General features: G+C 50.9%; 1 protein-coding gene across 12 annotated transcripts in view; it reads left to right on the top strand.

The window, feature by feature from the left end:
* The window catches only part of PKNOX2 (PBX/knotted 1 homeobox 2), a 257,580-nt gene that overhangs the window by 115,669 nt on the left and 117,386 nt on the right, over positions 1-24,525 (top strand). For 2 of the 12 annotated variants that reach the window (XM_025998969.2, XM_072729428.1), the window contains exon 1: positions 18,012-18,127. The exons of the other annotated variants lie outside the window; for them this stretch is intronic. The gene's annotated coding sequence lies outside the window, so the exon portion shown is untranslated. Of the gene's footprint in view, positions 1-18,011; positions 18,128-24,525 lie in introns of those variants that run through there. 12 annotated transcript variants of the gene reach the window in all.

Genomic DNA, 24,525 nt, shown 5'->3' with positions numbered 1-24,525 from the left:
TAGGCATACTTCTTCCTGAAGGAAGTAGGAACAGTTGAAATATATGAAGTGTAGGCTTTGAATATCCAAGTAGAATAAATACGACGGACCTCCTAAGGACAATGGCAGAGCAGTGATGTCCCAGAGCCATGACCGGTCTGTTTCAGGGATAGAAAATGGTAAAGATATTTTCTGGAAGGAAGTAGGGCTCAGAAGGCAGTATGATTTGTTCATGTTTAGAAGACAGAAAAACAAAACAAACAACAACAACAACAACAAAAAGAAGACAGAAAAACAGAGGGTCAGTTTAAAAGGAAAACATTACGTGACCCAGGGCTCGACAGCTAGGAACAGCGTGAAAGAGCAGGACTTGCTCACAGTGGTGGAGAGTGGGAAAGAAGAGGATGGTTTTTGTGGTTAGGATGGAGAGATGCTGTTTTGAGCCAGTTCTGTGAGTGGGAAAGCTAGAGAGTGTTACTATTCAAAAGTCACCCTGACGATGTTTGCCCTAAAATCTCTCATCTCCTGCTGTGTCTACTGTGCTTGGGAAGGTACTATAACATGGCATTTAAGATCGGTTCTGAGAGTCGCAAGGATCTGATTCAGAGCTAGCTCTGCCGCTTACAAACTGTAGGCAACTTACGTAACTCGTCTCAGCGTTGGTCTCTCCATCTGTAAAGGAAAATAGCAATGGCACACACCTCTAGGGTTGTCTTGAGAACTGAATGAGATCATGGATATCAGGCGCTTCATATGATGCCTGGCACGGGGCAGGTGCTTTTGACATGGCAGCTTTTATTATGTTTCACATACCACCGACTTTGCTTCTATGACTATGCTTCTATCAGGGCAGGATGCTGGTCAGACTCTGGGAGCCCTTCCTAGAGTATGTCAATAGGGGAGGGGGTGTCTTACCCTGGACTTCTTCCCTGGGTAGAGGTGACCTCTCCGCCTGCAGCCCCCCGGGGGTGAGCCTTTACAACAACGACCATGATGGATTGTGGTATATATTAGCGCTAAGACACAAGAAATAGCATCACCAGAAAACCAACTTAAGCCTGGCCTGATTTAGTACAGAGAAAATGACAGCTGCTGTGCTCGGCTGGCTTCCACCCAGCAGAAGGCTATTTTTTGCAAATAAAATGGTAAGTTGCTAATCAGAAAGATAAATTAAGAAGCATTAAGATAATGATGGTCTAATCACCGTCCACACAGAGAATTGCTAGAGTGAATATCCAGGCTACCGAGTGCTTGAGCACATTTGGTGATTATTTGTATTATGAAGGGAATGATGGATTCCAGGCCTGGAATCAATCTAGCTCAGGAAACCCGCAAGACCAGCTTCCTCGGGGAGAGGACACTGGGGACTTCTGGAGGTCAACTGATCCTCTTTCCTCCCCCAACCCCAGATCGGAGCAGCCTCCCCCAAACCATTCTTCCTTTATGATTGTCTCACTGCTGAGGTCCTTCAGCGTCTGTGAGGACACTTCTTGGTCCAATACGCTTCTGCTTGAGGACTTGACTATATGGGAGGATCTACACTAGTTTGAGTGCAATAGAAGGAGTCACATCTGGCAGTGAGCTGGTCACAGAGCAGAGAATCGCATCTGGGCTTCTGTCCCAAAGCATCCTGGAATCTGGAGCGACTAAGACCCCAGAGAGACTGTTGCTCCCCTCATTCTTCAGTCGGGGACTCCAAGTCTTAGGAATGGTGATTTGCTCAATATCTCAGAGGCAGAGCCAAAGCTAGGACTCAGGCTGGTTCTCCTGTACAGCCCTCCTGCCTTGAAAAGGACTCCCTCGCCAGAGCGAGAAGGAACTTTCAGGAGACCTATCCCAGATTCCCAGTTCTGTCCCGATGCCTCACTGGGGATAAGGACATTGATTGGTGTCGAGAAATCAAACTGTATCAATAAAGAAGGCCCCGTTCATAGTCCTGACAGCTGGACTGAGGAGTTTAGATGTGACCTGGTATAGGGCTATGAGTCATTTAGCTTCTCCTTAGCTTCGGTGTAGCCTCACCTGGATCCTCTTCTGTAAAGTGGGGATAATAAATGACCTAACTTAGAGGTTTGCTTATGAGGCTTACATGAAAGGCTGCATTTAAAATGCTGTGCTTGACGTCATTATTACATTACCCGGAGTAAACGTAGCAGATGCATGGCAGTACTTGGTTTCTAGACAGTGCTGTGCTGGGGCCAGCTTGTACCACTTTGCAAAAGCTGTTTGTTAAACTTTCAGGAATTTTTCAAGCCACTGGTTAAACACAGCCCTGATTAAAATTAAATTTTGTAAACTTAAGTTTAATAAGTTATATTTTAAAGCAAAGGTATGGGGAGTTCTTATTTAATGGGTGCAGAGTTTTTGTTTGGGATGATAAAAATTCTGGAAATTAATAGTGGTTATGTTTGTACAACAGTGTGACTGTACTTAACACCAGTGATTGGTACACTTAAAAGGTTTTTTTTTTAATCGGGGTATAATTGACATCTAACGTTATATTAGTTCCAGGTGTACAGCATAATGATTCGATATTTGTATATATTGCAAAAGGACCACCACAATAAACCTAGTTAACATTCATCACTAGAGTTACAAATTTCTTTCTTGTTATGAGAACTTTTAGGTTTTACTCTGAGCGACTTTCAAATATGCAGTACAGTACTAAGAACTGTGGCTACCATGCTGTCCATTATGTCTCTAAAAATGTTTAAAGCTGTAAATTTTGTTGTGTATATTTCATTAAAGTTAAAACCAAAACAAAGGTAATGAATACTCAAAATGTACGAGTCCCTAAGCATTTTACTCCGTTTTCCTATTACCCAGGTCCTTAAGGTTACCCCTGCTTTTTGTGGCTGGGGGGCAGGACTCCTATGTAAAGGCCGCTCTGCATCGCTCCCCTCGCTGTAGCTTGGGCTTGGCCATGGTGGGCGCATGTTCCAGAGAACAGACTGTGAAATATTTACCAGCACCCCACTGGTCCCAGGTGTGCCACAAGTGAGGGACGGAGCATGGGGAGGGTCTTGTGAGGATCAATAAGAGACCAGAAAACAAGCCCCCAGCCCAGCACTGGCCACATAGGACACACTCAGTTAGGGAGGTAACTGGGGAGACACGGGAGGGACAAAGGGGTGGTAAAGAACAGATGGGGGACAGGGCGCCAGTGCTTACAGGTAGGTCAAAAATGCAGAATCAGTGCCTAAAAGAAACTTCATGCTTTAGAAATTTGAATTCCTGAAAATTTGCTTCTCATTGGAGTTTTTAAAAATCAAGACATATCCTAAAGGTGTTAGAAATCTGTCACCGACAAGTCCCATGGTAAAAAATTTTGCACTGGAAGGAATCCTTTTGAAACATAAATAATTTCTTGCTCTAAACTGAAATTTTGTGCAAAATGGATTTTTACTCCATGTCTTCAAAGTAAGGTTAAGCAGCCTTGGTGGAAGGATTGTGTCCAGTGTTGTGACGGGTACTGACCCACTGGGCCAGCCCTGGCTAGGAGCCCCTCCTCCCCACTGCCCACTACCTGTCCGGGCCCCTGGGGCTGGCTGGTGGCCATGCTGGTGTCAGTCTGCCGGGGGCCCTGCTGGGCCACACAGCTGTGTACCTGGCTGGCCTCTGGCCGAGCACAGGCCAGGGCAGTGTTTTGCAGTACGCTTTCCTTCCTGTCTGCCCTCCCCACACAGTTCCTTGAGAACCTAGCCACAGGTTCCTTCTGGGTGGGACATCTGCAGGCATGGCCCTTGGCCCTTTCCCAATCCAGGGGCTGGCGTTGCTATTTGGCCAGAGTCTCCCACACTGATTTGGCCAGAATGTGCACATGTTGTGAGTGTCAGGCAAAGTATGGCCTATAGGTTCTTGTCCTTTCCTGACAAAGAGGGCATTACCCCTGCTTTCATCCCGGAAGGCTTGTGCTGGGCATGGATCCTCTCCTCCAGCTCACCTGAGCAAGGAGTTCTGAGTTCCCTGCTGCCCGAGAACTTGCCAGCTGGAGAGACCTCTCTGTCTCTGACCTTTCTCCCCCTTAAACTTTCACTGTTAATAATCTTACCACGTTCATCCTCACCAGCTCCCTGCCAGGTACATATTTTATTATCCCACATTGTAGCTGAGAAAACTGAGGCACAGAGAGGTTGGTTAGCTTGCCCAAGGTCTCCTAGCTAGTCAGTGGTGCTGGGACTCTGCTGCACGGCTGTCTGAACCCAGAGCCCAGGCGGAACCAGAACACTGTGCCCTCTAGGGCACAGCCAGTGGAAGAAGAAGAAACAGCAGCATCCCTTTGGGGAGAATTCTGGTGGAGACTCAGCCTACACACTCTCCATCCAGGTGACCTCCCCACCCCCGCTCCCCAACCCTGCTTAGCAACCCTGGTGAGGTGGCCCATCCTCCCCACCCCCCCACAGAGCTGTCATGCCTGCGGCCAGGGAAGGGATGTGTTAGCAGCCAAATGGAAACAGAGGCTGACTCTCCACCCATGTTGGCAGGGCGGAAGGGTCCTCGGGGACCCCCAGCTGGGGCAGTCACTGCCCCTGCATCGTCTTCACAGGCAGACAGCACCATGTGGCTTTGGGCTCATTCCAGGCTGGGTGGGGGGGATGAACGGGGCTGGACATTCCTGAAGACTCCGTCTTCTGGGGAACAAATGAATCGTCTTCCTCCTGGTCGCCTCGGCAGCTGCTGAGCTACAGAATTTATCGAGGCCCTTCACGCTTTGTGACAGACCGCTAATGAAAGAGAGGCCAAGCTTCTGCGTCTGCCTTCTTTGGTTCCTAATTTGCCCAGGATCCTACCCCCAAGAGGGGGCAAGTGACTTGGAAGCCAGGAGGGCCCCACAGAGCCCTGCAGCCTGTCAGCAGGGCTTGGCTTGAAAGGCCCCTGCCGAGGGCCACCCAGGGGGCTGCTCCCAGCTCCAAGTACCTGCCAGGGATGTGAAACATGCCCTGGGATTAATGGGAACCAGATGGGCAGGACAGCCCCTCCACCTGGCCTCCACCAGAGAAATGCTCAGATTTCTGGCATTGTGGTGAAGCTTTTCTTAGGATTTGTCTAATACTGTGGGGTTTGGGGTTTTGTTTTGTTTTTTTGCTCCAGGCCGGAGCCCAGGAACAGAAGCCAGGAGTCCTGGTGCTTTCTATCCAAATGTAAAGATGAGGGAGCTGGGGGGCGGGGGGGACCCTTAAGGTCACCCAGTGCAATGGTCTCAACCCAGGCTTGCTCATTAGAATCACTGGGGGGCTTTTAAAAACTACCTGGGCCTGAGCCCTAGCCCAGACCACTACATAAAAACCTCTCAGGAAGGAATTCAGGTGTTGTTTTATTTTAAAAGCTGCCCAGATGTTCTAATGTGCTGCCCAGGCTGGGAGCCACTCAACTCCTCCTTTATAGAGGAGGAAAGTGAAGCCCCTTTTGAAGAAGTGACAAGCCCAAGGTCACTCAGTCAGGACAGGTGACTGTGCCTCCAACTCCCAGCTGAGAGTTTGCTCTATCAGGCCTCTTCTGTGTTCCCATGACCCACCAGCCCCCAGAGTTTCTGTTGAGGATTTCTCCTGCTTTGCCAATTGCTGACCCTCCCGCCCTCCAAACCATACATAAACCTCTCCTGACCATAAACTCCTCCTGCAGGAACTCCTCCTGACCATCCTAGCTCCTCTGACTTGTCATCAGATGGACCACACATAGCCTTGCTACTCGTAATGTGGTCTGAGGACCAGCAGCACCAGCATCATCTGGGAGATGGTTAGAAATGCCTCAGCATTTATCTCAGCTCCTGGATCCGAATTTTAGCAAGATCCCCAGATTAAATATTCATAAGCCTACCAAAGGTGGGGGAGACACTGATGTTTGTTGTTTAACATACACCCTCTATCAGATTCCTCTGTGCAGATTTTGTCTGAACCATAAAATTGCCTTCTTCTTGAGAAAGGGGACCATGATGCCTTACGTCTTGCACAGAGCACATAGCAACATAGCACAATGCTAGGTACACAGTAGGTGTTTTTTATTTTTTTGTTGACCAGAAACTATGTCTCCCAGCTATCTGGGGTGTGGACATCTCGGAAGGGGGGACATGGAGTTAGGAAATGGTCAGGTCTTCAAGCTGAGTGTCTAGCAGGCCAGCAGGGGCCCTGTTGACCAGGGAAGTCATCTTAGCTATGGGGTGCAGGGGATGGGGGGCTCCCAGAGGGAAGGGAGCCCAGAAACAAGGAAGGAAGGAAGAACCTTCTCATCTCTGGCTCTACATCCCTTCCCTCCTCAGCCACTGACCCACTGCATGATCTGGGCAGAGACTGCGACTTCGTCCTCCGCATCCTTTTCCCCAAAACAGGAACGAGAGTGTCTGCTCCAGAGCCCTTCTGGGGTCACCTCGAATTCGGGACACCTAATTTTGAATGAGGACCAAGTGAGATAATGGAGGTGAATGACAATTTGCTATGTCTGGTCCCATTTATTTATAAGGCCAGTTTCTTATTCTTCTTGTTCCCATTTTCTGGATGAGCAAACTGAGACTTTATTTTCAGCCCCATGCTTTCAGGTTCTGGCCCAGATTTAAGCAGAAATAGTTGCCCCTGGTGCCGCAGCTGGAGGATCCGTGGAGAAGGGAGGTGCTCATAAAGGAACAGAGCAAATGTTCCCCAGGCAAGAGCATGGAGTTAGCCTGACCTGGTCCTAATGGGAGGGGAGATGAAGGCGGGATAGAAGACTGGAACCTTAAATCACTTTTTACAAAAAATTGCTGCTCACCACTAGCATGTCACCCGGTGCTCATTAAATGTGTACGCACCTTCATCAGAGGCCTGTGCCGTCTGGATGCTTTATCCTTTGCCCAATAACCGTTAATCAACCCGCAGCAGAAGCACGAGCCCTGTGAGGGCTGGGTCTTGCCTGGCAACCACAATCTGTTCCCATTTCATCTAAAAAATAAAATGGATAGGATGTTGTGTTTCTCCTCCACCCCCAGCATGAAAGAGTGAAGGATCAGAGCTTTCTCCCAACTCCCACCCCCACCCCTTGATGAAAAATTAACCAGCTGTGCAGAATGAATGAATCCCTAAAGGGGAATGAGGTCTCTGATGTGAGCTGGGCTGGGTTCTGGGAGCTCCAAAAATCCTCCTGGTCGTTAATTCTCCAGCCCCTGGATCCTTGGAGCAGCCTCGGACAGGTGTGTGCAGCATGCTAATTGGCCACTCCTCCCGCAGCCAGCTGTGCCCAGCAACTGGTGAAGCAGAGAAGGGCCTGGTTGGGTTTTTGATGTGATGTGAGTCCCTGTATGCTTTTGGGAATGGGGTAGCACGAAGCCTACCTCTTGTTTCCCTGGGTCTCCACTTACTCTGAGGTTTCCTGATGACAGAAGCAGAGTCTTAATTTGTATCTGAACCCCAGTACCTAACAGGATTGGACACATAGCAGTGATTATAATGAATGAAGGAATCCATGAGTCAGTGAGTGAGTGAGGGCTTGACCATGAGCCAAGAGTCTACTTCACCAGCTCACTCAGCCCCCTGGATGCCATTCATCCATTCACTCATTCATTTGGTGGGTCAATAAACATTTATTAAGCAGCATGGTTATTTATAAAGTAGTTCATTCACTCAATTACTTTCATTCATTCATTCGACAAACACTCGGTACCAGCCTTGTCCTGGGGATACACACATAGCGTGCTCGTTCTCTGCTCTCAAGATGCTGACCTCACAGTGGGGGCAACAGATGGTAAGCTGAAATCAGCAGGTGTGTGAGAACAGCCTTGAGCCTGAATTCCTGAGGGAGCCCAGAGGAGGGCGCCCAACTCCACCGAGGGGCTAGGGGGCTCAGTGGGGGCTGGGGGTGGACAGAAGTGAACCAGGGGAAGCTGGTGGGAGAAAGGAGTTTCTGGCAGAGAGAGCTGAGCCCGACACAGGACTAAGCCCAACACCAGTATCACCGCAGCTGCAGAGCTACAGCATTGAGGCCGTCTCTTCCCACTCCATTCTGGGCAGCCCCGTTTTTCCAGACCTGGCGCTGGCAGGATGGTACAGCAGAAAAAATAAGGGTCAGGAGACCTAGGCCAGGTGTCATCAGATGTCTGGGCCTCACTTTCTCAAATGTAAAATAGGAAGGTGGGTGGGGGTCCCTAGGATTCCCTGCCCCGCTCTTACAGTGGGCTCTCTTCCAAGCTGGGCGCATTGGGGAGCGACTTGGAAGACAGGCCGAACGGACCCTACTCTGATACCCCTCTGCTCTGGACGCTTTCTCCTTCATTCCACTACCACAGGCCAGGTCGGCTAGACCGGAAAGGTCAGCCATGCCCAGGTGCACCAGGTGGTCTCCCAGGACCAACATATCCAGAGCCCCATCTGCTAGAGCAGGGACTGAGTCATCCTTCCAAGTCTGAGGTTAGCCACTGTGGGGAAAACAGTATGGCACTTCCTCAAAAACCTAAACAGAGATTACCACATGGCCCAGCAATTCCACTCCCAGACTTTCACCCAAAAGAATTGAATACAGGGCCTCTAAAATATATTTGCATAATATGTGCATGATCCCAGAAGCACTGTTCGCAATCCCCAAAAGGTGGAAACAGCCAGTGTCCATCAACAGATGAGTGAATAAACAAGATGTAGTGTGCCCACACTGTGGAATAGTATTCAGCCCTAAAAGGAAGCTCTCGTGCCCGACTACAATGGGGGGCCGGCGGGGGGAGCCTTGAAAAACATGACACAAAGTGGAGAAAAACTAGACACAAGAGACTAGGTATTATGTGATTTCACTTATACGGTATTTCTAGAATAGCCAAGTTCCTAAAGGAAGGAAGCAAAAAAAAGAAAAAAGAAGAAAGGAAGCAGACCAGAGGTTACAGGGGTTGAGAGGACAGCAGGGATGAGGAGTTACTGCTTACAGGATACAGTTTCTGTTTGCGGTGATGGAAAAGTTTTGGGAACGTAATGGTGACGGTTGCACAAAAGTATGAATGCAATTAATGCCACCGAACTGGATGCTTAAAAACGGTTAAAAGGGCATGTTTTATGTCATATATGTGACCACAATTTTTTTTAAAAAGCCGACTCCCAGGCTAGCTTTTGTGGCAGACCAACCAATCAATACTTGGTCTGATAGGCCCTCCGCGCCCCCCACAGGCTTTTCCCCCCTAGGATTTCTCCCAGCGTTGAGTTTTGCCAGGCTAGCGTGTTTCATTTTTGTTTTTATTTCCTGCATCTGCATCTGCTACCAGCAGAATCTATTATTGCTCTCTGGGGCTCGTGCCCCTGACAGCGATTATTTGTACATGTAAATCAGAGAGCCGGGGACAAAGCTTTAATGACAGTCTCTTTGGTGGTGGTGGCAGCCACAGGAGAGGAGCGAGTGCCAGCCCCCGCTGCGTCACCCCCCCCCCCAAGCCCAGGGGTGGGGTGGGGGCGAGGGGCTGACCCTTGCCCATCCCCGGTTTTAAGGAGCTCCTCGGATAGCGATGCTGGTTCTGGGGGCGCTGCTGCTGAGTCCTCGGCAAGGCCGGCTTCGTGTCTGAATCCCCAGCTCCTACCCAAGGCCGGGCACCTGGCGGGCACTCCCTTCAGGACTGTCGGAACCCAGCAGGTGTCACCCCCTTCTCCTTTCTCCTTTGCTCTCCCAGACCTCAGACCGACTTGCATACCTGACAAGTGCTTGTCCTGGAAGGGACGACGTACATCAGTTCAAGACTGGGGCGTTTAGCCGCGTTTGCTGTGCACGTGGGATATGGAAGTGTGGGAAGAGGTCCAGGAGAACCAGACCCCAGAGCGGGGACAGACTGTGGCTGTTGTCGGGCTCGCCTGGGGAGCGGGGGGGCAGTCACTGTGGACCATGGAAGCTTAAGTCCAGGCCAACCCCAAAGGGAAAAGGCCAAGGTGCAGAATAGCACTGTCCTGCGTGCTGCCGTTTATGGCAGAAGTATACCTGCCTGGATGTGCAGTCTCCCGGGGAGGCAGGCCCGCAAGCTGTAACAGTAACTGCCCCTGGGGTGGCGTGGAGCAATGGGGGATCCAGGGGCAGAGGTGGGAGAAACAGCTTTGCGTATATAGAGCATTTGGTGCTGCTTCTACTCCTTACCTTCTTGGCCATATGCTTTTAATTGCCTAGTCACAAAAACAAATTTTAATTTTTTTTTTTTTTAGGCCAACACCATGTGTTGGAAGTGAGCAGGTGTCTGACTAATGGGGCAAGTGAGGGAGATGTAGCTCCCTCTTCCTTTGCTTTCTGTAGGCAGAGTGTCTTCCAGGGGGAGGCTGGACGCGTGGGGAGGGGCTCTGTTCCTAGGGAGCTCACTCAAGTGTAAGGCGTTATTTGAATTTCTTTCTCTGAAAGAGATCTTCCTTTTTCAGTAGTTCATCCTCTTGTTCCTTGTCTGACCTCCCCGACAAACACCGCTCTGGTCTTATATCTGAAAGAGTCTCCCTCTAGCTCTTGGGTCTTTTTTTTTTTTTTTTTTTAAGATTTTCTTTATTTATTCATGAGAGACACAGAGAGAGAAAGAGAAAGGCAGAGATACAGGCAGAGGGAGAAGCAGGCTCCATGCAGGGAGCCCGATGTGGGACTCGATCCCGGGTCTCCAAGATCACGCCCTGGGCTGAAGGCAGGCACTAAACCGCCGAGCCACCCAGGGATCCCCGGGTCTTTGTCTTTTGCAAATCTTTTCAAACTTTGGGAAGAATCTGTCTTCATCTTTGACCAGCCTCAGGGAAGTCACTTTTTATTGGGGTAGTTATAACACACATACACACACGCACACAAACCTCACGCACACGCTACACACATATACACATGTATACACCACACACACACACACACACACACACACACACACTCCCTGGGGAAATACAATATCCTCTCCCTTCTGCCTCTTACCTCTTATTTAAAAATCTTCAAACTTTCTGTGGATATTACCTTTAATCTCATTTCCTCAGACATTGATGGAGGGAGGAAAAAAAATCAGAGCGTTACAGAATATTCTGAGCGATGGAAAACTGCGTGTCAAGGAAGGAAGCTGTCTCCTAAGCTGAACTCCGTAGTTCACTGCCACTAACGTTGTAATAATATTTTTCTTAAATAACAAAGCTTCCTAACATTAACCATCCTACTTAACTTGTAATTTCAGACAATTATTTCCACGTTAACTAGAGGAAATTAACACAATAAACTGAAATACAAACGATTTTTGCTAGAAGTTGTTTTGAATGTTTCTGTTAAAGAACTAGTTGTTATCATATTTTCATTTCCACAAGTATTTATGGACTATCTCCTTTGGAGCCTAACAGAATGTGTGGGATATTCCAGGAGTCTGAAACAAGCCCCTGCTCTTAAGGAGCTTGCAATCACAGCGGACAGCGTTCCCTAGCAAAGTGACCAGAGGAGAGGTACAGGAAACAACTGATTGAGGCATGAAAGGAAAGGAGAAATGTCTGCTGAGTGGAGACGCTGGGAGAATTGGGATCATAGGAGAAAGAGACCCGAGAGCTGGGCCAGAAAGAATACAGGGAGGTGGGGTCAGGGGAAGGGGTGGGGTGGGGAGGCCCAGCGGCAGGGCATTGTGAGTGAGTAGAAGAAAAACATGAGCCATCGCTCCACGGTGGAAAGGTTAATGGGGGGTGGGGGGGCAGTACAGTATGATGGAAGAGGTGGGAACTAGAGAATCAAGAAGGCCTGAGTCTCCGTCCCAGGTCTGCTACTCACTAGCTCTTGACTTCCAGAGTAACTAGAAGAGTCCACTATAAGGTCCATTTCTCCATCTGCGAAACGAATGTGGTAATGTCTACCTCGCAAGGCTGTCATGAGGATTCCGTGAGATAATGAGTGGCACTGCCAGGTGCCCAACTACGGCCAGCTCCCCCCACCGCCGGCCTCGGGTAGAGTATTGGGGTCCAGTGAGAGGTAAAAGCAAGAAGTGGCAACTGGGAGAAGTTAACACCAGGCTGAGGAATTGGAGCCCCGTCTTGCTGGAAATGAGAACCCACTTGGCATTTTCCAACAGAGAAGTGGAATAGTAAAGTTCCTGCTTTAGTTAGGTCATTCTGGCCACAGCCTCTGCAAGGACAGACCAGGCAGGGAGGCTGGAGACAGGGTCCTGTGTTGCAGGAATTAAGTCAGGAGATATAAGGGAGCCTTTCCCAGAAAGGAGGGATAGGGCTGGATGACTTCATGGATAAAAGGATGAGGATGAGGAACAAGCCAAAGATGAATCTGAGGCTTGGAGCCAGAGTGTTGGCACAACCATGATGCCGCTGACAGAAACCAGTGAGGTAGGGTGCCTGGGTGGCCTTCCACTTAGGTCATGGTCCCAGGGTTGGGCTCCCTGCTCAGCGGAGAGCCTGCTTCTCCCTCTGACCCTACCCCAGCTCGTGCTTGTGCTCAATCTCAAGTAAATAAATAAAACCTTTAAAAAAGAAAAAGAAAGAAAGCGGCAAGGTGACCTGAAAAGCTGAAGGAAAGGAGGTACTGAGCTTAGCCTGCACATGAGATGATAACTGGACACCTAAAATAAATGTCCTGTTGAGACGAAAGTCCTCAGGCTTCTGAGGGTCACAGATCAAATCTGCATGTGTGCACGCATGTGTGCATGTGTGTGTGCATGGGTTGCACATGCACGTGCATGCACGCACCACTCTCAGAACCAGAGAGCATCGTGAGGGCCCCGGCAGCCTTGGGTGGGTACATGGATTGAGAGGAGGAGCTCACGGTGAGCTGGAGCAGCAGGACAGGAGAGCCGCATGAGGGGGCCATAGCTGTGGGCAGCTTCTCGCCGAGAAGGGTAGATCCTAGGGTCAGTTGTGACAATGAGTGGAAAGGAAATGAGGTCTGAGACAAGGTCCCTGGATTTGGCGAGAAGGTGGCTTTTGTAAAGGGCAGTTTCAGAGCCTGAGCCAACACAAGTGATCGCCTTCCTGACCAGCCATAACCGTTCTTGTCTGTATCATTTTGGCATTTGGCTTTTATTTGGCTGATTCTTTCATCGGCTGCTATTTCCTATTCTTCCCTCATATGCACCATGCATAATTCTCCCTACTGCCCGATGTGGGTATACACATTTCCAGAATGTTCTTCGGTTCTCTCCACCTCTGCACCACCTGGTGCAGGGCAGGCAGCCTTCTCCATCCCAGCGAAGGAGAAATCCAGGTTTCCAGGTGCTCAGGTCAAGTACCTTGGGGTCATCCTGGCATCTCTCTTTCTCTCACACTCTACAGCATTGAATGCAGAAGCCTTGGTGGACCAGACTCCTCACCACTGTTCCCAGTCCGGGGCCCGTCTCCACTGTCTCTTGCCCGGAGTATTGCAATTGGCCCCAACCTGTCATCCTTCATTGCAAATTTTCAGCCTGTTCTCACCCCCCTGCAGCCAGCCAGAGTCCCCATCTAAAATGGTAATGAGATCACACCACTCTATCCACTCTTCCAATGGCCTCCATTTCATTCAGAGGGAAAATTCAATCTTCCCGCGGCCTCACCTGCTCCGGAACCTTGCCAGGCCTGCCATGTCTCCCGGCTGGCTCGGCTCCAGCCACGCTGGCCGCCTTGCTGTTCTTCCAACACACCCCTCCCGCCCTGAACACTCTTTGGTTGCTTTAAGTCTCTGCTCAGTTGGCATCTCACCGATGGGGTTTCCTGCCTCCCCCCCACACACCACCTTGACTCCTGGGACTCCCCCTTTCCTTTTTGTTCTGGCCTATTCTCCTCCAAGGCTCTTATCTCCTCCATCTGGCATTATCTGTCTCACCCAATTAGAAGGTCATCCTACAAAGTTAGAGGGTTTGATTTGTTTCCCCGCTATGAACCCAGTGCCTAGAACAGTGCCTGACACATAGAAAGTGAGTAATAAATATGAACTGAATGAGAGGGAAGGGAAGCTTGCATTTATGGGGAACTTACTATGTGATCTTATATCTTTTTTTTTTTTTTTAAGATTTTACTTATTCCTGAGAGACACACACACACACACACAGAGAGAGGGAGGCAGAGACACAGGCAGAGGGAGAAGCAGGCCCCATGCAGGGAGCCTGATGTGGGACTTGATCCTGGGACTCCAGGATCGTGCCCTGGGCTGAAGGCAGTGCTAAACCGCTGAGCCACCGGGGCTGCCCTGTGATTTTATATCTTAAACAATTTTACTTATATCATTCCTTACAATAATCCTCAGAGTACTATTATTTCCATGATATAGATCAGGAAATAGATCGGTACAGATATAAATCAATACTTATTGTTTAAACTGAGGATTCGAAATGAAGGCAGAGAGCAGGGAGTGAAGAAATCATCTGACTTCAACGCGCTCTCCCTCATTTATCTGTAAAATACTTAGTAAGCACCTGGGTACCTTCAGGCCTCCTGCTAGATTCTGGGGGCCCTAAAAAAGAACAGAAAACCATATGTGACCTCCAGAATAGTGGTGGAAACAGCGATTTAAACAAAAACTTAGAGTGATGTGATGAGTACCGTAAAAGAGAAAGGAACTCCTCTTTCACAAAGTCCGTGATTCTGGGGAAGTCAGAGAAGGTTCCCTGGAGGAGACGATACCTGACGTGAATCTCTGCAGGGAGTACGATGCTTTCAAGAAAACTGGCTGTTCCTGAAAGGATAAAGGCCGAGCTTCGAGCTTGGCATGTGGGGCCTCCATCAGCCGGCCTCTATCCTCGCCAGCCTCATCTCCTGCCACCCCTTCATCAAATACACAAACTTCTCATCATTTCCTGCATCGCTGTGCTATTTCCTACCCTCGCAAATGCTATTTCTTCTGTCTGAAATGCTCTCCTCACCACCACTACTAGTTTCTTTGTTTGGAGCCAGCTCAGCGTCATCTCCTCCCCAGGATGGTCCTGGCCCTTCTTTGAGCCCCCTATCACCCTCCCCATCCACTAGCTCGCGGTCACATTTCTGTAGCTCCCACCAGTCATCACTGCTCCGAGGACAAACGGTCTTAATCACTCGTTCTTGCTGCCGTGCAACCCCATGCATCTGTCACAGGGTGAAGGCTCAATGTGAGACTCACCAGGCTGAGTCTCCGCTAGAAGGGAGGAACTTAAGGTTTGGGGAGACCCATATAGAGTGAGGGCAGCTAAGGAGCCTCGGTGGAACAGGCCCGATTGAACAAGCTGAAGAGCACGGGAGGGTCAGATCCTTCAGAAGATGGCCTTGAGGACATAAAGGAGCTCCTGCACTGTGGCAGTATAGACGGGCATGGGAGATCTAGAAAGATCATGCCTCCTGCTGAGGGACATAAGCCCAGGGGGTGACCTGTGCATGAGTGTCCTGGCCGGAGGCCCATGTGGGACAATCTGGAGCCGACAGATGGGTCATGGCACTATGGGAACACAACTGCCTGCCCCTGCGTACAGGGCTACCTGGCCCTCAGTTGGCCACCTGAGTGGAGGGCTCGTTCTGAAACTGGAATGAAGCACAGAAGCATTAGCTAGAGGGGCTGTCCCAGACTCTGGCACAGATAGAAGCAGAATCAGTGCCTCCTTCCCTGTGCTCCCACAGTGCCCTGAGAGCATTTAGCCTTGGCAGTTTGCAGGAAGGTCTCCCAGGTAGCAAGCTCTGAGCTCCTGCAAGGGTAGCTGTTAGCACAGCATCAAGTACCGAGGAGATACTTGGAATGAATGAATGCATGCAAGCTAAGCTGTAGGCCCAAGTCAGAAGTGGTCAACCGGGAAGCTCAGATGGGGGCCCATGACCTTCGACTTCTTCCCAGGGTCTCCTCAACCCATGTGATGCACCTGTAGGCCAGACCTTGTTCTTCCCTTTCTCAGTCCTTACCTGGCCATCAATTCTCAAGTCCAAGTCCCAAAGCACCTGTTAGGTTTCCCCAGGCCAAGTTCTAATCCAGGCTACAGTCTGAGTGTGTGACTCTGCTTGCTGACCTCCCTTCCCTGGGCGCAGGATATGGGGTGAAGTCAATGAGCCCCTCAGCTATCTCCATGGGGAAATGAAGAACTGGCCACTCAGGGCAGGGTGGAGGGCAGGGTGTTGGAGGGAAGGTATGCTCGACTAGGAATCAGGATAGGTGGGGTTCAAATCCTGGCAACACCACTTACTCATGACATTCAGCAGCTCTGAGCCTCGACATACTAACCTATTACATAGGGTCAATGATCTCTGCCATGTTTGTCTCAAAGACTGATTGAGAGAAAGAAGAGAATGTGGAAGTGTTCACCAAATGGCACTGGCGGGAGCCCAAAGTTGGCCCCAGGGCCCCCTGGCTCCCCCACCCAGAAGCAGGTGGCTGAGGAACCTTGGAATTGCACAAGCTGAGTCCCCTTGCATCCTCCCACCTACTTCCCTCTGGGCTTTCCTGAGTCAGGTCCGGGGCCAGGAGGGACTTAGGTGCTTCCCCCAAAACTGCAGAGCAAGCCCAGAGGGGCCCAAAGCACTTAGTCTCTTTCCAGTTTCTGAGACACCCCCACCCCACCCCACCCCACCCCTGTCTTTCCCTCCCTGCGGCTGGGGTTGAAAGGTAGCTGATGGCCTGGGAGACTAATGGTTCTTTCCCCATGAAAGACCGATGCTCATCACTCCTGGGCTGACTGTCCAGGGTGAGGGTCACTGTTTCTTGCCCCTACTCTCCCCAGGGACAGGAGAGGGAGAAAGCTTGCAAGAGCATCTCAGGGCCATCCCTCACAGGGCAGGATGTCGGGACAAGAAGCAGGTCAAGCTGAGACGAGTGGCTCCCACCCTCATTCTGGAATAGCGCCTTTTGCTTTGGAAGGAACAAAGCTGGCCAAGGCTAGGGCTGGAGAACTCTCTATTTCCACTCCAGTTAGGCCTCTCTGGGCCACTCCCTATCAGGCTACGACTACTATTGACAGCCGCAAGCGGTGTTTGAATGCACAGTGCTAGGCGCTGTGCTAACCACTGCGTGTGTATTATTCTGTTTAATCCTCTTTTATCTTAGGGGGTGTTATCATGATTATCCCCATTTTACACATGAGATCATTGAGGCACAGAGGGGTCACCTGCCACGGTCCCCCCAGCTGGCAAGTAGTGGGACCAAGATTCAAATCCCGTATTTAGAATCTCAAGCCCACCCTCTTAGTCTTTAGTATATGAGAAGGAAGGAATGGCACGTTGATGTCACAGCACCACCTCGGGGTACTCAGTGCACTTTAGGATGGCTGGAGTGTAGGTGAGTGTGTGTATGTGTGTAGGGGGCCTGGGGGGAAGTGGCTACAAGGAAGGAGAGGCTGGGGGTGTTGTAAATGCCTGCTGAAGCCACACACTGTGTGTCCTGCAGAACCTACTCAGATCCAAACGAGCAGAGCCCTGCATTATGTCTCTACAGGAAAACCTGAAAGCAAAGCTCCCCTGACTCAGGGGAAGCTTCCTGGGACCTGAACACAGTGCCTGGCACATGGGAGGCATTTAAGATTTGTTAGAGGACTCAAAGGGTAGACGGACAAATAGATAAATCTCCAGCCTAGAGGTCAAGAGAAGAGGTTTGAAGCTCTAGCCGACTGCGGTGCATGGCCCTGGGTTAAGCCTTGTCCTCCAGCTTGTCCCCAGTTCCCTTCTCCGAGAAATGAAGGTGCTGCTAATGGATGCTGATTTCAGCCCTGGGCTGAAATTTGCTGTTCAAGTTGAGAGTCTGAGCTCAAAGGCATCAGCCTGCTCCACTAACCTCCAGGGCCCTGGGCTGCTCTGGCTTGGGAGAGTGTTTGTTTGGAGTCAAATCAGATGTAGTCAGTCCACTGCTGGGACTGTCTGAGAAAGGACCGTGGGCGGTGGAGATAGAAGGCACAGAGAGAAAATGGCTCAGTCTGTCCTAGTCACCTCAGGTGCAAGATCCATGAGTCCCTATCCCCTGGGGGCAGGCGGGGCCAGACTGCCCTTCACCTTGGGTTAATCAGACATGAGGTCCTAAGCTCTCCTTCCCAAAGACCCTCCAGTAGAGACGGGGCCCCCAAAGCAGAATTGACTTCTCTTGCATGCAAGAAGGAATGTGGCATCTGATTTCACTTCCCACAGCTGCCAGCATAAAGTCGATTTTTTTTTTTTTTTTTTTTTTTTTTTTTTTTTTTTTTTTTTTTTGTGGTGCAGACAGAGTAAAGAGAAAAAAGTGTTGAATTGTTTGGCATTATCAAGGATTTCAGCTCCCCAGGACTCCTGCATAAAGAGATGGAAATATAGCTGCTGGAGCCAGGAAACACAGAGAAGTATATGAATTTATTACATATTATCTTTCCTCCTTCCAAACAGCCCGGGAAATGTCAAAAGATCATCTATTGTTTCATCGCTGATAAAAAACCATTTGGATTTGGTGAGCTCTGGGCTTGGGGTTGAGGCAGGCAGAGGGAGAGGTAGGCAGAGGTGCTTCCCTTGGGCAACCTTTAGGACGCTCAGCCATCTTTCCAATTCTTCCTTTCTGGGTGTTCATTTCACAGATGTATTCAGGCCCCGGCAGGTATGCAATTACACATTTGCATGCTTGTGAATGTTTAAGTCCCTACTGTGTGCAGGGATCTGTGCGTGGTGCTGCTGGAGATCGCAGGGTGTGTTGGTGAGCTCAGTGCTACAGGGAGCTCAGGGCCTGCTGCTGACTGTGTGCTAAGTGTGATCACGGCATCTCAGGAGCAGCTAACTCTGCCTGCCAGGGGAATCCAGAGCAGCCGGTGACACCCTCTGCTGCCTGGAGGAGATCCAGGAAGGCTTCAAAGAGAAGGTGACATCTGAGCTGGACTTTGAAGGATGAGTAGACTTTCTACTGGCAGAGGAAGGGAGGAAAGGCATTGCATGCGATGAGAAGGAAGCGTGAATGGCACCAGTCAAAAGGCCGCATTCAGCCATCAGACCTAGAAATTGGGCCTGGAGAGGCAGAGAATACCTGAGCCAACTCTCTGGCCCTGGGCTGACCCAGACTCTGGCAATCCGTTGAGTAACTGAGGCCATGTCTGATCGGGGATCATATGGGTGTAATTCTCTGCCCATGAAGCTCCCCCTGACCACCACCTCCCCTACTGCCTTCAGCAAGCTGGCCTGTAGCCGAAGCTGGGCTTAGAGCCTTCCAGGGAAGTAGCTGGCCTCTGGCTCACCTCCCCTGCTGCCCTCCTTTGGCTGGAGAGAGGCTGACTGTCGAGGCCCTCTTGGCCACCCCGTGTACTGGTGGGGCCATGGGGCCAAGGGGACTGGGTCAGGCCCTCCAGGGTCAAGGCTGTCTCCGAGTCAGGCCCGTTGCCAGGAGCCATAAGTCTTATGTACAAACAGTGCCTGACAGGGAAGCAGGGCAGGCACATGGGCCAGAGCCAGGAGGTTCTGGCTAAACACCCCCTCAAAGAGAGGCCCATTTCCCCTTCACCGTGCCCTCGCCACCTCCTTTCCCAGCAGCGTCTCAGAAGTCCAGGAATGTCTGTTGTGAGAGACTTTGGAGGCAGCAGAAGCCTCCAGAACACTGAAGTTGTCCAGCTCCCACCCAGCCCACCAATCCACAGGCATTTCATGGCCAGTCTGCTCTTCCTTTTGTTAAACTGAAAGCTTCCCCCGTGGCTCCACTCCGGGCAGGCAGACGTGTGAGAGCCAGCTTGCTCGGGGATCAGACCTCCGTGCGCTCCTGCCTCTAGAAGAGACACAGGCGGAGCAGGCCAAGCCTCTGCTTTCCTCAGCAGCCCTCCTTGTTGCTCTTATGCCAGGTGGGGAGAACCGGCAGATATTTTTTTTTCACGCAGATGGCTGTTTCTTTACCTCTTCCAAAACCTTAACCCCTGGTAGGTAAGAAAGACTCCAAGCCTTGAAAATAAGCATAACTTAAATCCCTTACTTTTGAATCCTGCTTTTCGGTTTTCATTGTCTTCTCACACTTGCTTCTCTTCTGACCCTCCAACCACCCTGAGGGGTAAGCAGAGCAAGCGTTGCTTCACCCTCACTTTTATAGATGAGCAAATGGGGGTACAGATTGAGTGACACGCCTGAGGCCGTACAGCTCATTTGTGGCAGAGCTGGCGTTGAGCCCCAGTCTCCAAGCTGTGGTCACAGCCCCGTCCTCCCTGGCATATCCCCAGGCAGGCCCCAGGCACAAGGAAGAAGGCAGGGTGCAGGGGTGAGTCCTTCCCTGCCGGGAAAGACCCACAGCCCCCTCCACCTCCTCCTCAGTGAATCAGGGAGTTCAGTGTCATGGCCCCCCAAGTTCTTCCCAACCTCAAGGCGCCTCCTTCAGAAAACTGCCCTGTACGCATTTCTCCTTCCCTCTTTGGGAAATGTGGATGGAAATGGAGACAAAGCTGAAATCCACACCGCAGAACCTCGGCGAAAACTGGGTGTGCGGTGTAGGGACAGGCAGTAGGAGGATGACACAAAAAGACGCGTAGATGACGCCCCTTTCCACGTGCAGGGTGACGCAGGTTGTCAAGGCAGTCCTCCGTGGCAGAGCAAGTTGTTCCTTGCCAGCCCGTTTCCACCCTCCATCCACCCTCCTTCCTTCCCCACTTCCCCAAATAGATGCAATGCACAATGCCTCTCTGAATGAGGGGCCTAACATGAGCCAATCTTGAAAGGCTTCTTAGAGAACGCAGGGATGTGGCCGGGTTCTGGAAGCACAAGGGACACCATTACAGGAGATTCTCCACACATGCCGGGAGCTGGGCCTTGGACAGGAGGCGCAAAATGGCTCTGGGCCGCCACAGGGAAGGCTGCTCAGGTGGGGCTGCTTTGAAATGGGTTCAGTTGGGTAGAGATCAAGAAGAGCTGATACCCTGGACTGTAGCCCCAGCCGCAGCCCCAGCCCCAGGGACACGTCTCGCCCAGTTCTGGCCCTGAAAGGAAGACTTTCCATTCCCCTTCCCTGGAAACCCCCCTTACTTACGGGAAGCTGGGTGTTATCTTAAGGTCTGTAAACGGCCTGCCTGCTTTTCCAGCTGGAGCTGTTCATTCAGAACAATTAGCACGCAGTTTAGAGCTGGAATGGAGCATATGGCAGGGGTCCCCAGGAGCGAGCGTGTGGCAGCTCAGGAAGGAGGGGAGCGGCCTGGGGAAGGATGGGAGGGGGTCTCTGGATAGGGGAGGGCTCCCAGCCTGCTGCCTGGTTCAGGTACACCTGCTCTCGGTATCCGCCAGAACAGACGCGAGGGCTTGTGCACATTCCTTTTACATTTTGGGTCGTGAATGCCTTCGATGCTCCTTAAATTGGCATTTTATGTCAAGAGACTCAAAAGCCCCCAGAGCCTGGAGAATGTCCTCCTCTGGAGAGCTTTAGGGCACATACTCAGAGGTCTACACTGGGGTGGAAGTGGGGATACTGAGGGACTCCGATCTGCCCCAGCACTCTTTGACATTCATCCGTTCCCTGAATATTGAATGAGGTCCTACGACGTGCCAGGTACTGGCCAAGGCATAAGACATACATCTGTGAAGAAAACAAAGCAAAATCCCCACCCTCGCAAAGCTTCCATTCTAGTGCGAAATAGCAGACATAATATATAAGTCAAGCGTAATACATGCGTAAACTGCTGAGGGTGTTCGCAGGCATGTTGACCTTGGCAACCTACGAGATATGCACTGTGATTTCCTCTTTACGTGCAGGCATAGAGACCCCAAGGGTTTGTTAAAAAAGCTCTGTTCCCAGAGCTAGGAAGTGGTGAAGCCTGGATTTAGACTCATCCAGCCCAATGTCTTTGGCACTCACCTTGCCTCAAGGATAGATCAGACACCCAAAGCCACCTAAACAACCTCCAGATGATCTGAGCAGATCACAGAGTCAGACTGGCTCAGAAGACCCAGAGAGTTGCCACTCTGGCCTTAGCCAGAGGAAAAATGACCCCCAGAGATTCAGTGACCTCAGTAAGGTCATAGGCCGTTGTAGAGCTGGAACCTGAAAGGTCTGGCCTGCAGGCACCCTTTCTTTCTACTGACCATGCTCACCGGTCAGGTCTTCTCAGCAAGCCCACAAATGTGTTCTTAAAGAGAGCCAGGCTCCTGCCAACTCTCTGCATCCGCTCCTGCCTCGGGCACCATACACACCTCTCGAGCCTCCCCACCACACACCTGTCCTGGCTCAGAGGGACTCACGGTCTGGTGCGGGTGGGGAGTGGGGGGTGGGAGGGGAGTCTTGGAGCCTCCCGGGGTGGTGATTTGTGGGGATTTGACACCACCCGAGAAGGAGCTGCAGAACAGCATTGCCACCCCACCCCCAGCCCGAGTTTTAATGTGCTCAAAGGAATGGCTGTAAACAGGTGTTAGGTGTCTTGCAGGGTCAGGAGCTAAACAGCACTCTGTCTGGAAGAAAAATTGCAGTAACAGCATCAGGGGCGACTGCAAAGGTAGAAAGGAGGGAAGAGAAGAGGCAAACTGACCGTAATGCAGTGGTTACGAGGCTTAAATTGGAGCCCAGGGCAGGCAAAGAACAGAGCCATAAATCCAGCCTCCTGAAAGAATATTCTGGAGGTAGGAGACACAGGCTCACTTAAAATATGTCTGAGATGAGAACCAAAGATCGTTATTTTTGAGTAAGGATATAAAATGCTAAACACTGCCTTTATTAGTCCTTTCTAAAAGCCAGGTGTAAAATACTGCCATTCCCAAGATTGTGTTTTTCCTTTTTTTTTTTTTTTCCATTTAATGGCAGAAATTAAAATCTCCTTAAGCCATTAGCCGTCACTCCCCAAGGTGAGCCCCCAAAGCTGCTCTGCTAGGGAACTGTTCCCTCATCCAGAAGGTATGGTGGCCGCCCCACCGAGCCTGGGACCCCCCTCCGCACCACACCCCTCCCTTGGCCCCCACTGGCACCGAATGCCCGCCTGGCAGCAGGTGGCTGAAAGGGCTGAAAAGTTTTATGGGTCTGCCCAAGTAGACCCTGTCTCCTGCCAGTTGCCGGTTTGGCCGGTTGCCCCCCACTCCCAACCACCCAACACGAAAGATACTCAGTCCGCTGGCGCGCTGCCGGGTGGCCCCCCCAGAAGGAGCAGCTCTGGGGGGATCAGCCTTAGGGGCCATCAAATGGCCCTTGTGCTCCCAGGGCCACTTCTCCGCCGCCCGGCTTGCTTTCCTCCTCCCCACTCTGCCTTTATTTCTTCCCTCTTTTCTTTTCTTTCCATCAAAGGCTGATGCTACCAGAGAAAAAGTTCATAAAAATGTTATGTCCACCATAAAACCCCTAATGTGGCATTCTGCATGATCCATGCATTAACATTAACATTTCCCAGACAGTTATTGTGAGATAATGGTCCCAGCTATAATTCAGCGGCAACGTTCCTTCGAGCAAATGTTATGGAGGAATAAATGACTCGCCGAGCGCGCTGCTGCAGTGGGGGCAGGGAGAGGGGAGCGGCTGGGGAATGCAGACCCTGGACCTCAGAGCGCCCCCTGCACCGCCCCACAAGTTCCCTGTGGACTGGGAGGCCACACCCCTCTGCACCCTGTTTCTGCTTCACGCAAATCCTGTCTCTCTTCTCGGTACCATGTTGGGAGGAGAGGCCAAGGAGAAGGCTTCCAGTCATCAGGGTCAGAGACAGAGCTGAGGGGGTTAGGAGGGGCTTGAGCATTGTGATCCGCCTCCTCCTCCCTGTCCATCCCTCCCTTGGTGGCCCAGCACACTTCCTGCTCACCTCTGATAAAGCACGCATTCCCCTGTACGCATGTTACTCACTCACATGGCTGTGTCCCCTGCTATAACCGTGCTCTTCTTAGGAACGGTACATACATCTTTGTCTTTTGGGTGACCTAGTCCAAAGCAGATGTTCAATAAATGTTGGTTAAAAGTAAGGGTGCATGGATGGACAGACAGACGGAGGGATGGATGGGTGGTTGGAGGAGCAACAACAACAGAAAAAAATCCAGAAATGAAAGCAGACCACAGGATGAACAGGGTTTGACAATGGTGATACAGGGGAAAATACCTCAAGACAACATTTACTGAATAGAATCATAAGGGTGTGGACTTGGGGATCTGTACTCAGTTCACTCTTCAGGAACGTGAGGCCTACAGGATCTGCTGTCCGAGTCAAGGCCAGAACTCGGGACCATGAGGGCGGTGCTCTAATAGCCACCACGTTGCCACTAATATGCGAGACTAATAATATGCAAAAGACCCCTATTTTACCCTCCAGGAACTTGCTTCCTGCTGAAGGAGGCATACCAGGCACAAATATCGCTCCCCATACTTCAAGGCAGAACACAGTGAGTGCTCCAGTGGGAAATGACTTCAATTCAGAAACTAAAAGGTTATGCAAAGGATAGGCCTTGAAGGATGAGCAAGACCAGAAAAGGCAAACCTAGAAGGGAGGGAGGACAGTTGAGAAGAGGGAGCCTTGTGAGCAAAGACCCAGGGAGGGCTAGAAACAAGAATCTCTCAGAGATACCTAATTTGTATCAATGGGCGTTGACTGTATGGTCCAGGGAGACCATTTGGCTATTGGGTTGGCCTTCCTTGGAATGTGCTCCCTAACTGCTTCTTGCTCTTCCTTCTGACAAGTTATCAGCTTGTGATCATGCCCTTGGCCATGGTGGTCAGCTCTCTGGCTTGTGCCTGGGCTGGGCCTTGCTAGCTTCACTGGCCTTCTGAGCTCCAGAGGTGGCAGTCACACCATTGCCTTCCCTTCCCACCTCTGCCCAGTTCTGCTCACGCCCC

The sequence above is a fragment of the Vulpes vulpes genome, chromosome 12, assembly GCF_048418805.1.
Source record: "Vulpes vulpes isolate BD-2025 chromosome 12, VulVul3, whole genome shotgun sequence".
NCBI lineage: Eukaryota > Metazoa > Chordata > Mammalia > Carnivora > Canidae > Vulpes > Vulpes vulpes.
This window is presented reverse-complemented; position numbering and strand designations above follow the sequence as displayed.